This window comes from Pseudorca crassidens, chromosome 4 (genome assembly GCF_039906515.1).
Source record: "Pseudorca crassidens isolate mPseCra1 chromosome 4, mPseCra1.hap1, whole genome shotgun sequence".
Taxonomy (NCBI): domain Eukaryota; kingdom Metazoa; phylum Chordata; class Mammalia; order Artiodactyla; family Delphinidae; genus Pseudorca; species Pseudorca crassidens.
In genome coordinates, this window is record NC_090299.1 from 65,154,334 (window position 1) to 65,166,510 (window position 12,177).

At 40.7% G+C, this 12,177-nt stretch overlaps 1 protein-coding gene across 26 annotated transcripts in view; it reads right to left on the bottom strand.

Annotated features, from left to right (window-relative positions):
- APBB2 (amyloid beta precursor protein binding family B member 2) overlaps window positions 1-12,177 on the bottom strand; it is a 373,983-nt gene that overhangs the window by 329,804 nt on the left and 32,002 nt on the right. For 2 of the 26 annotated variants that reach the window (XM_067735787.1, XM_067735779.1), the window contains exon 3: window positions 10,853-10,889. The exons of the other annotated variants lie outside the window; for them this stretch is intronic. The gene's annotated coding sequence lies outside the window, so the exon portion shown is untranslated. The remainder of the gene's footprint in view (window positions 1-10,852; window positions 10,890-12,177) is intronic. 26 annotated transcript variants of the gene reach the window in all.

Genomic DNA, 12,177 nt, shown 5'->3' on the forward strand with positions numbered 1-12,177 from the left:
TTACTTACATTTAGTAGTTTATCACATAGGACACAACTCAGGAACAGCCAAATGGAAGAGTCGCACAGGGCAAGGTCTCAGGGGAGGGGTTACACAGAGTTTCCATGCCCTCTCTGGGTGCGCCACCCTCCAGGCACCACAATGTGTTCACCAACCCAGTCATCTGGGGGTTTTACGTAGGTTTCATTGCCTAAACATGACTGATTAAATCACTGGCACTTCGTGACTGAACTTAATCTCTGGTCCCTCTCTTCTCCCCCAAACCCCCCCACCCCGAGTTCAGGGAGGGGCTGAAGTTCAGCCATCTAATCAATGAGGCTTGGTGTTTCTGGTGCCCAGCCCTCATCCTGAAGCTACCTAGCAGTGTCCTTCCATCCCTTAGCCAGAAGTCATCTCATTAGCATACAAAAGACATTCTGACCACTCAGGGATTCCAACGGTTCTAGGAGCTCTGTGCCAGCAACCTGGGACAAAGACGAAATATTAACTTTTTGTTACACCACGTGCTGAACATAAATACAAATGGTGGCTATTGGTGTCTTTATTAATACCAAATAGTAGTCAGTCTTGCAGGTGCCTCCCCAGCATTGAATGGCAAACATATGGTTTAAGTGAGACTGCCCACCCCCATCCCTATGCTCCTATCTTCCTTCTAACAGTCAGTGGTTCGAGAATGGACAAATAACAGGAACAAGGAGCCAATGGCATTCCCCTGATCACAGGGAAGGGCTCTGAATTGATCTAATCGGTATGAACCTCAACACTTTTGAACAACAGTTAGGAAAACTCTTTCCCTAGATGTGAACAAGGATACACATCATTCTGGAAGCTACTAGCAGCCATTTTACCACCCCGAAAAAAACACACTGCAAAAGCTGGCAGGAAAGGCCAGTCCCAAAGCAGGGCTTCTCAATAGCCTGTAACAGTCTATTACAAGGTCAGGACAGAAATAAGCATGTTTAGAAACATTTACAGCAACTTGGCGGAAAAGTTTTACATCTGTTGAATTTAACTTTAAAAATATGGGATAGGGCTTCCCTGGTGGCGCAGTGGTTCAGAATCTGCCTGCCAATGCAGGGGACACGGGTTCGAGTCCTGGTCTGGGAAGATCCCACATGCCGCGGGGCAACCAGCCCCGTGAGGCACAACTACTGAGCCTGCGCGTCTGGAGCCTGTGCTCCGCAACAAGAGAGGCCGCGATAGTGAGAGGCCGGTGCACCGTGACGAAGAGTGGCCCCCGCTTGCCGCAACGAGAGAAAGGCCTCGCACAGAAACGAAGAGCCAACATAGACATAAATTAATTAATTAATTAATTTAAAAAATATATATATGGGATATATTTGTCTTTCTAAATTTCATTTTTCTAGTAATTCACATGTGTTTGTATTGTATTTTATAAAAGTACTGACCTGCACTGGTTTAGAATTTTTTCTTAAAATATTCCTTTCCAAAAAAAAAAAAAATTCCTTTCCTCAGATAGCTTGAGAAGCACTGGCCTAAAGATCTGAGCAATGAAGCCACAGCCTTGTTCAAACCATACGTAAACCCGATATGTCATCTCTACTGTTTAGTTCACTGAGCCAACAGATACTCTACTGCTTACGCCTATTTGAGTTGAATTTTCTGCCATTTACAATAGCATCTATCCTACCTGATACTGGAAACTGATTACCAACCCAAAGTAAGGTGGAAGAATGGACAAAGATGGAGGTAAGATACAGCACAGGCAAAGGTACCAAGAATTCCAATCATTACATAAAACTCTACATGAAACTGAAGAAGAAAATATCCAAGCAAAGATATATATTCAGATAAAGGCTTTCAGAGCCCTGCAATTAAATGGCCACCTTGATGGATTTCCTTCCTTTAAAAAATGAACTCGTGCAAACATTTCATTGTTTCACTCATTTCAGCAACTGTCAATTTTGAGCCAAATGAATTATCTTCAAGCAAATGTCACACACAGTGGGGAGTGATTTCATTTTCCTAAATTGTTGTCAAACCTTTGAATACTGAAGCTTCCAAAAAAGGAGAATTGGAAAAATGACAGTTTAGAGGTGGGAGAGAAACATGAGTTATTTCAAAGCAGCAGCCTGTGATACAGTGAAATCTTTCTTCTAAAGTGTCTCCATCTAACATTTTTCAAGCTGCAATCATTGCAACTGCTGGCTTTCAGTATATTTATGCTAAAATGTAGCTGATTTATTTTAATAGTATTTTACCAGCGTGAAAAGTCAAAAATGAATAGAGAAAAAAAGGAAAAGAAAATATTACTGTAGGTTTTCAAGATAAAACTAGAAATGGAAGGAATTAGGAAAGAATGAACTTTGTTAAGAAAAATGTTGACTAGTTTTATTTCTTTTATGAATCTAAAACAACCCTAAAACAGAATGAGGTTACTCTTAAGTTAGAAGCCCATGTATAATAGGTGAGGTGAGTAGGTTATGGGGGGAGGGGGGAGGTACCCACCCTGAATAATCAGTTCAAGCCCAGGGAACTCCTAAAACCCTTAACAAGATCTGGTAAATGAGGCAGTTAGCAAGGAGTCATAGCCTCCTCCAAAGCTTCCCTCACGGGGGGGTCCAGGGACATTTTCCCCAGGAGTCTGAGATCTAGAAACTTTCTATTTGTTTTTTCTTTTTTTTTTTGATGTTTTTAAAAATTAATACATAATAATATAAGCATACTTTAGGCCATTCACATGCCAACCTTCTTACAGTCAAGTAATCTCAATTCCTACAACTGCATTTATAAGCATGCTGGTACCAAGATCACTCAAAATGACAGCATTTAACTCTTGTTAGTGTTTGTCAAGCCGCAATGCGTGCCCCCAGACATAGTCTCAGAGGTCCACATTATCTGAAGTTTGAGAAGCTTGAGCCTACTTAATGCTATCATATCCATTTGGAAGGAAGAACAAATAAATTACTTTATAGTTAAAAACCGAGGAATGATATGAGGCCCTGAGAAGCACACAAGATCACTCCCACAATATTCCTTACAAAAATGCATAACCTTCACGCAATCATGAAGAAACAGCCAACAAACCCAAAATGAGGGGGGGCATTCTGCAAAATAACTGGGTACTACTCTCCAGAGGGTCAAGGTTATGAAAGACAAAGAAAGGTGAGGCATTGCTCCATATTAAGACGACTAAGGCACTATGACAACTGAATGTAACATGAATCCTGGATTGGATCCTAGACCAAAAAGAACAATAATGGGACATTAACTGGCAAAATTTATATAAGGTCCCTGGATAATAATATTAAATCAATGTTTAGTCCCTGATTTTTGATCACTGTACAGTGATTATATAAGACCCTTACATTAAGAAAATCTTAATGAAGAATGTAAAGGAATTCTTTGTATTTTGCTATTTTTTGGAAAGCCTAAAATTATTTCAGAATAAAAAGTTTAAAACACTAAAAAATTTTAAATAGACAAGGAAGTGTATGAACCAACGTAAAAGAAACCAAAAGCAGCAAAAACCTGTACAATGTCCATTAATGTCCAGTGGACCAAGGGGTCTCGTATCCTCTGCAGAGATGGCCCTTATCGAGATCTAACCGATGCATGATGTCACTCTCATTTGGCTTCCCGGGTAGGTTTCCCTCCAGAACTCATGTCCAGACCTCTTTCTGGCTCTAGTCTGTAACATTAACCACCTGATATTTTAGTTTACATGAATCTCTTATGATTTGAGTTAACAAAAGCCCAGTCCCCAGAGTCCAATCACCTTACAGGTGTGCTGAGAAAAGAACTGATTCTCCAGGTTATTAAAGCTGAGAGCCAGACCCCAAACTACGGCGATAAAGAGCTACTTGCCGTGGGCCCTGCTCAACAACCATTCTGCAAGCCTGTAACACCCAAAGATCATTACTGTCCACACTTTCTTGCAAAGATTAACAGGCAGCTCCCAACAAAAAGAATGTACTCAAGGTACAGGCATCTTGTAAAGCAGGAGATGTCAGCAGCCAGCTTTGAATCTTGCTGAATAAAGGATTATGGAGGACAAAATAGCCAAGGGCCAAGAGCCAAACTCATACACAACTCAGCACAGGTTTAGCAGCCTGTTGGTTTCAACTGAATAACCTTTTTATATGGCTCCCTTAGGACCTATATCCACAGTGGCCTAGAACGATCCTTATGAAAGGTAATCCTATCCATCTCTTTCCCCAACCTAAAACTCTTAGATAGTTTTCCGTTGCATTTGAAATAGAAACCAAAATCTGGGTGGTAGCCTGGTGTCCTGGGCCCTTCCCACTACCCCACACTTCATCAGGGTCCCTCCCCCTTGCACCCTCCAGTCCCTGAGTCAGCCTTGACCTTCACTCCAAAGACTCAGTGCAAACTGTGCTCTTTGTCTAGAATGTCTTCCCACCCCTCTACCCCGACATACACACATACACACACACACACTTTAGCCTAGCTAACTTCCACTCATAAATATCATTCAGGTTTCAGCTTAAATATCACTTAATCAGCAAAGCTTTCACTGACCAACCTTGAGAACTAATGAGCGCCCTCTGTTTGGTGGTGTTCTCATAGCACCCTACAATTTCTCTTCATAGAACCTACCACCACTTCTAATTACATAAAGGCTCTTGGTCTCCCGATTAGATTAGGAGCAACCAGAGGGCAGGGACTAAGTCTGACTTGCAAACCACCACATCCCAATGTCTAGCACAGCATTTTGCACTTCAGACACAGGGGTGGATGATCCTGCCCAAGTCCTCGGCTTCTTTCAAGGTTTAAATGAAGCATAGTATGTCAAGCACATGGATACGGTAAGCACTCACTATGTGATAGCTATTAGAATTACGGGGACTTCCCTGGTGGTGCAGTGGTTAAGAATCCGCCTGCCAATGCAGGGGACATGGGTTCGAGCCCTGGTCCTGGAAGATCCCACATGCCACGGAGCAACGAAGTCCGTGCGCCACAACTACTGAGCCTGTGCTCTAGAGCCCGTGAGCCACAACTACTGAGCCCGCATGCTGCAACGACTGAAGCCCACGCGCCTAGAGCCCACACTCGGCAACAAGAGAAGCCATGGCAATGAGAAGCCCGCACACCGCAACGAAGAGTAGCCCCCGCTCGCCACAACTAGAGAAAGCCCATGCGCAGCAACAAAGACCCAGCACAGCCAAAAATAAGTAAATAAATTTATTAAAAAAAAAAAAAAGAATTACGTCATGATGCCTTTGCTCTAAATATGCTTGAAATTTACAACTGCTTTTTCTTTCACCTGCTGGAGGAGAAAAAAGCCTAGTAAAAGATGCCAAGTTGTCATTTTTTCAATGATATTTTTTGACTGTCAAGTCAGCTTATTTTTAGGATATTGAAAAACTTCAAACTGCAAGGTATAACATCAAGAAAGAAAATGCTTCTAAAATTAACACACTACACTTTTTTTACTCTGAGATAAATCTATACTCATCATCAGTACGTTTTCACTTCCCTCTGTAGCCTTTATTGTTGCCTTCTCTTTCAAACACCTGGTTATTGCAATAAGGGCATTTGCTCCTTTATCAAACAACAAAGACCCCTCTAATAACTTTCATGAAAATGAGTTTTAACTATGGCCAAAACTTCATTTGCTTGAAAAACCTGCTCCTACCTCAACTATGAACTCATGAAAGTAGGATAAATCACAGCTATCCTGCGCAGTCCTTGTTCATAGGAGGATTTAAAATAATTCACAATTGTTAAGTTAGTGAAAAGATAAAAGTGGGGGATTGAAACACCCAAACTGATCATTTTTTCAAGATATGTTTCACTGTAACAGCAGCTAAATTCTCCTGGGCCCAGGCAATATACTCAGGCAAAGGAAACCAGAGGAGAAATGAGAATTCAAGTGTGCTGTTTCCTTAGAAGAAAACTACACTTCAAAGAACTTGGCTCTAGAAAATGTCTCCACTGAACTTCCATATATATATATATATGTGTGTATATATATATATAGACAGATATATATATATGTATATATATATGTATATATATATATAAAATATGCAGCAATATCTAGCAGCTGCATGCAAAGCCCAGTGGGTAATTCAACGATGGACAAAGATGGGGGTGGGGGGAGACTTTCCTTCTACCCTCCTAGGTTCGATAGCTATGTCTACAAAATAAACTGAGAACAGGCAGATTAACAGGAGAAAAGGGCTACAAATTTATTCATTTTTAATATTACACACATGTGGACATCACAGGAAAAATAAAGTGAGTACCCAAAAAAAAGCAGTGAGATTTGAGAGTTTATATACCATCGTGATACGGGAAAGAAAGGGAGGGATGTTTGTTGGCCTCTCAGGGGAGAGTAAATGATTTTTAGGTAAGGTGAATGGGCCCTTAGAAGAATAGATGGGAGACATGAGAGTTTGTTATAAAGTCTGTCTGGGTGCGGTGTATGTGAAGAGGTAATCTTCCCCGGTTGATGAAACTCCTGGGGAGAGGATCTGTGACAACTGAGTTCCTTTTGGAGGGTCTGTCTTTAGGTAGATAAGGGGAGTTCAGAGAAAGCCGCGCACTGCATGTGCTGTTTTTCAAGTGCCTTTAGTTTAAAACAATCAATATACCAAGGCGGCACATTTTGGGAGGCATGTCGTGAACTCCTTCAGATGACAGCACGATCCCTATCCTCACAGCCATCGGATAAACAGACACGTAATACGTACAAATATGCACACACATACATCTGCTACTGTGACTCTCATGAAAGCTAAGAACCTTGGTGGGGGGCAGGGGTGTTTATGCAAAAGCAGAAGCAGCTCTCTTAACTGTTCTCCCCTTTAACCGACTTGCCAGATTAATCAGCACATCCCACTGCCTCTGTAGAGCATAACAACTGATGTTTCAGCACACCAGCGGCTCACAGCCAGTAAGAGGTGCTCCCTGAGCCCAGGGCTTCTCAAGGTGTGGTCCAGAGATGGATGCCAGTCTGCAAACTATTTGTTACCAGCTGCCCAGCAAATGGAGAGTGAGCATTTACAAACGTGGGTAGTCATTACACACAGCTGCCACATCCAAGTGCATGAATAGTGAACTCATCTCAGTGACCAGTTCTGGCGGTGCTGACCCTGTGAGGTGAGCTGCGTGAGGCACCAGCTGCCTACTAGTCAAGTGCTGTAGAACCATGTGACCACGAGGAACGGTTTAAGGTTACTTTGTTAATACATTTTAATATAAATGTATTAAAATCCACATCCATTTTTTTCATCAAAAGATCATTTAAATTTGACCATAAGTTTAAAGGACAAGTTGGAACTGGCTACTGAGGAAGAACTGAAGGTGAATTTTGACGCTGGAACATCGCTTGCTTCATTTTGAAGAAAAGTGAAAAATGAAGATCTTCAGCTTGCTGAAACTGCTTTGCCTTTTTTCATCTTCATCAACATCCCTCTACAAGGCCAGTTCCGCTACCATGAGTGTTATTAAAACAAACCCACAACCAATTTAGATATACGTTATTCATTAACCCCAAGATAAACTATCACTAACCCAGCCTAGAGTAGATAAACAAGAAAGAAGTTCATTTCTGACACTAAAAATCTTAAGCACTGATATACACAGAGTTTGTTAGAAGTATACATAGGGTATTTAATGTGGAGCATCATCATTTTACTCACAAATTTTGTTTAGTTATAACTGGATTAACAAATTAACAAGAGTAATAGTGATTCTTTATGTGAATTGCCTACACACATGCTTCTGAAGAACACGTACAGATTTTGTAATTTTTTTCCCACAATATTTGTTGTGCTTGTACTTACTGAGATGTAATTTTATTTATGTTGTTTCTAAAATGTTAAAAAGAATTAAGGCTTGCATATCATATGTCTTTTTTATTTCTTTCCTTTTTTGTTAATAATAGTATAGGTCCATGACAGATAGAAAATAAAAAGACTAGACCTTCACCATATATAGGTTAAGAAGCAGTGATGTGCTCCCACCAGCAAAGCTGTATCCTCCTCTAGGGTCAGATGTGTTTACTTCTATTTATGCCAGTTGTTCTTATAATTTAACTTAATTGTACCCAAACACATAATAAATTGTATATAAATACATAAAATATGAGTTCAGAAAAAATGTTTCTATGAAAACGAAGTTGAACATCTGAATACTGTGGAATAACACAATAAAAGAGTAACACTAAAATAACTGCTGTTATATTAGGCATGAAGAAGTGGCAAAGGATGGGGAGGCAAATCAGAAAAATCTGGAAGGATTCTACATTCATAGTTCACAAATATCCTGAAGTTCCAATAACACTTTAAAGCAAGCCAAACCGAAAACCAGGTGGACCAGACATCACAGGTTATGGTTTAAGTGCAAAAAACAACATGGAAACCACTTACCAGGTCCTACCTCAGAAATCAGCAAACAGATGTACATTTATATGTTTGAATTTAAAATAAAATGCTTAAGATATAAATGTAGCTTTTTTTTTTTTTTTACACTTCTCCACTTCAACTGAGCAGCTGCTGGTCATGATAATCCCAGATAAGAGAACTTATCCTGTAAACACAAAATTCTGCACAGAATATTCAAGAGATTCTGGCCTCCTGGCTCTATTACTGAGACATAACTGGTAGATGATAAAACGGGGACAAAATACAATGTACAGGAAAGATACACCAATCACAAAAAGTATAAGGACTCCAAAAAGAGGTTGTAACCACATGAAGAAAATGTAACAATTTGTGAAACTGCACAGCATAAGTCTCTTTTTAGTAACATTATACCCACACCCAATTCCTACAGAGACTATGCTTTTTAGCAGTTAACAGCATTAACCAAATAAACGCAGAGCCCTCAGGGGACTTTCTTTCAAAGGTCAAGAAACTAGCGCAGAATCAAAAAGTAATATATAAAAAGTCCTTCATGAGATACTGCAAAACATTTTCTCTTACTATCAATATAGAAAGCTGTTTTGAACCATAAACCAAACTAAGCCAATGCCATAGGTTTAGTTTAATTCTGAACTCAGACTTTTTTATAGCTTATCCACGTTGGCCCACAGCTCAGGATTAAAGTTTTAATTTAGCGTTAGGAAAAACAAGCAAAACAAATGAAAAGTACAATAGTGATGAGGGAAATTAACATAGGAAGTCTCATTTAGCATTATTGGGTTGAAAAAACTAAAATTATAGGGAAAAAATTTTAAGATTGTATTAATACTCAAATTGAAATGATTTGAACAAAAACTCATTTTGAACTAATAGTCCTACCCCCACTTCAAAGCACTGGGACTTGGCTGAATTAATACAAAATTTCACTGTCAATTATACTACGCAAATGAAATAGAACGCAAACAATATGCAAAAAAAAAAGGGGGGGAACATAAAACCCTGTAGGGGAGGAAAAATAATTTTCCCTCCACACTCCTGAGTTCTTAGCTGAAACCCTTGTAATAAAAGACAGATTAACAAGAGAAAAACAAACAGAAACTTATTAACATGTATACTTTGTATACATGGAAGATACCCAGAGGAAAATGAATAACTCAAGGAGGTGCCTTAGAATTCAGACTTAAACACCATCCTAGTAGGGAAAGGGGAGGGGGAAGCTGGCCTCTTAGCGGAAAGTAAATGATTTTCTGGAAAGATGAACGGGCCCTAGAAGATTAGGCAGGACGTATGATAGTTTGTGACAAAGTCTGTCTGGGGGTGGTGTCGACACCTAGGCTCCTCTCCTGCGATAAGAGTCAGTGCTCCCTGGTTGATGAAGCTCCTGGAGTGAGGATCTATGACAACTAAGTTCCTTTTGGAGGATCTGTTTTCAGGCAGATAAGGGGAGTTGGGTCAAAGCCTCTCCCTTTCATCTATTGTTTTTTTCAAGCGCCTACAGTTCAGAATAATCAATACATCAAAGTGGCATATTCGGAGGTGGCACGTCCTAAACTCCTACAGTCATTTTTTGGGGTGGCATATGCCGCTACCCTCCACGTGCAAAGCCTAAACCATGCTGTTGGAGGGACGCTGGGCCGATGTCCCGGGTCCTGCCCTCCAACTGTGGCTCTTCCGATAATTAGCACCATGACCGTGTTTGCTTTAATTCTCGGGTCCCCATCTGTGATCTCTGGGAGTCAGCTGATGTACACACACCACAGGCGCTACCCACTCTAAGATTCTATTGCCCTGGAACTAAACATCCAACTGAAATGGACTGAAGCTCTTATGGGCAATGGAAGGCAAGAAGCAAACATAAAATCTACTACAGTGACAGATCTGGACACTCACCCACTTGGCTGATAGTTATTCTGGTTATGAAACAAAGGAAAAAATGGGGAGACATGCAGCCTACAAAGCAATGTCAAGGACTACCAAATTTTTATAATTCCTCCTGGCAAAATGATAAAACCACAATATAACTTAAAAAAATTTTTTTGCATTAAAATAGGTTTTCTGGGCTTCCCTGGTGGCGCAGTGGCTGAGAGTCCGCCTGCCGATGCAGGAGACACGGGTTCGTGCCCCGGTCCGGAAAGATCCCACATGCTGAGGAGCGGCTGGGCCTGTGAGCCATGGCCGCTGAGCCTGCGCGTCCGGAGCCTGTGCTCCGCAACGGGAGAGGCCACAACAGTGAGAGGCCCGTGTACCAGGGGAAAAAAAAAAAAAAAAAGGTTTTCTTCCTTATTTTGTAATTGGGAAAAATTTATTTTTAAAAAACACAAAGGAAATATATTGAGACAAGGGATTCACAGTGTTTATGTAAAGATTGCTTTACTGGCATCTTTATCTTCTCTTACAGAACGTTAAATTAATTCTTTCTTTTTAAGTGAAAAGGTGCTAACGAAGTAATTAAGAATGTATAATCGGAACTAGATGGCCTGGGTCCAAGTTCCACTTACCAGCTGTATATCCTTGAGCAACGTTCAGTTTCCTCATCTGCAAAATGAGGATAACATGGTCTCAGCACCTCACATGGCTGTTGAGGGTTAATAGGAGTCAATATATATAAAGCACTAAGCACAGTGTCTCTGGCACACACAAGAACCTGTACGTGTTCACTAATATTTTATGGTAACTTCGTGTTTAACTAAACACAGATGTTCCCTAATATACCAAATGAAAACCAAACAACATCAAGACCCTAGAAAACTGCACATGAAAATATCAACACTAAACATTTAAAACATTAAAATAATTCCAAAATATGACACATATACGTCCTATGACAGATGTATGATATCTATAACAGTAGCTTCATTTAAGTGTTTTCCCAGGCTCCAATCCTTCGTCAATCCATCCTATCCACTAGAGGAAACTTCCCAAAGCAATGCTGGGTTTAAGTCACTCCCTGCAAGAACCTTAACGACTCCATACAGTACAGGGTAACCCTCAGACCCCAGAACCAGACTAAATGAGCCACTAGCACACTGTACTTCACAGTATTTACCACAGTTTGTAATTACATACTTGAGTGATTCTTTGGTTAATACCTTTCTCACCACTAGAACGAAAACCCAGGAAGTACGGCCTGCATTTTACCCACCACTGTCTATCATAAGGCATGGCCTGCTGCAGGTGGCGGTAAGTATTTGATGGATGAATGAATGGCCCTCAGCAACCACCAGGGCTCACAGCAACACCTTGTAGGTATGACCCTTCATGGCTTGCAAAACACTCATATAAATTTTCTCATCTGAGCCTCACAGTAAGCCTTTAGGGAAGGCAGAGGCCCCAAATTCAGAGCCACCCAAGGTCACATTCAGTAGCAAAGAACCAAAGTGCCAACCCCTAGTCTGGAGTTCCTTCCAGAATATTCTCCTGCCCGAGTTAAATCCAATAAAACATACTAAGGCCTCGGCCTGGCCTCACACTTTCCAGCCTCTGTGGTTTTCACTCTTTCCTTCTACTCACCTAGAACTGCCTCCGACCTCTTTTCCTGCTTTTCATTCATTCAGCCAGGATTTATTAAGGACTGTGATTGATGGGCAAACCTTCCTCCTTCCTTCAGGGCCCACTACTGTGTCATATATGTGCCATTTCTAGTGCATGGACATCCGTGTATTTACTCAACAAAATGTCTTTCATTGTACAGACATTTATTTGTTCGTTCAATATAACAGTGAGCACCTACTAACTGTCCTACTGCGTGAGGTTCCAATGAGAACTGCACAGTTGGAATACTGGTGTCCTAGTGGTTTGAAAAACTACTGCAGTTTCTAGAAGA